This window comes from Crocuta crocuta, unplaced genomic scaffold, assembly GCF_008692635.1.
Source record: "Crocuta crocuta isolate KB4526 unplaced genomic scaffold, BGI_CrCroc_1.0 scaffold581, whole genome shotgun sequence".
NCBI lineage: Eukaryota > Metazoa > Chordata > Mammalia > Carnivora > Hyaenidae > Crocuta > Crocuta crocuta.
In genome coordinates, this window is record NW_027528635.1 from 1,816,829 (window position 1) to 1,817,860 (window position 1,032).

The following is a 1,032-nucleotide window of genomic DNA, read 5'->3' on the forward strand; positions in this document are numbered from 1 at the left end:
AGTTCACTCCCACTTCTTCATTTCCATTCTAATCATTCCAACATTTTCCATATATTTTGACCCACTCTCTATATAAATGACCTCATTAGTTTTAGTTTATTCTTTCTGTCTGTCTTTTTGTGAAATGAATGTGTGTGTCTGTGTGTGTAATTTTCTTATTTACCTTTCTTACCTCACCTTTCTTTATAGCACATTGTAGATAATCTACTGCACTTACTTTTTATGTAGAAATACATTTTCAGAAATCACTTTTTTAAAAAATGTGCATTTTATTTATTTTGAGAGGGAAAGAGAGCAAGCCAGGGAAAGGGCAGAGGGATAGATAGAATCTCAAGCAGGCTCCACAACCAGCATGGAGTCTGATGCTGGACTCCTTCTCACAATGGCAAGATCATGACCTCAGCCAAAATCAAGAGTCAGATGTTGGAGTGCCTGGGTGGCTCAGTGGGTTAAGCATCCGATGCTGGCTCAGGTCATGATCCCCTAGCTTGTGGGTTCAAGTCCTGCATCAGGCTCTGTGCTGACAGTGCAGAGCCTGGAGCCTGCTTCCAATTCTGTGTCTCCCTCTCTCTCTTCCCCACCCCTGCTCGTGCTCTCTCTGGCTCTCTCTCTCTCTCTCTCTCTCTCAAAAATAAATAAATATTTAAAAAAAAAAAAGAGTCAGATGCTTAACCGATTGAGCCACCCAGATGCTCCTGGAAATAACTTTTTATCTCTTTATAGAAGTCATTCATGTCCTTTTTTACAGCTGTAACATATCAGAATGTATGGATTACCATAATTTATCCAGTCACTCTTCTCTGTGTGGGAATTCAGGTTTTCAATATATTATAATTACAAATAATGCTAGCACGAATATCCTTGTGCACATTTTTGTTATTCTTGGCGATACATCTTCAGGGTAAGTTCTCCAAAGTAGAATTGCTATTTCAAATAGTAAGTAAATTTGTACTTTTCTTGGATACTACCAAATTTCCCTCCCACGGAATTTTATCAGTTTGCATGCTAACCAGCAGTATTTGAAGATCTCCG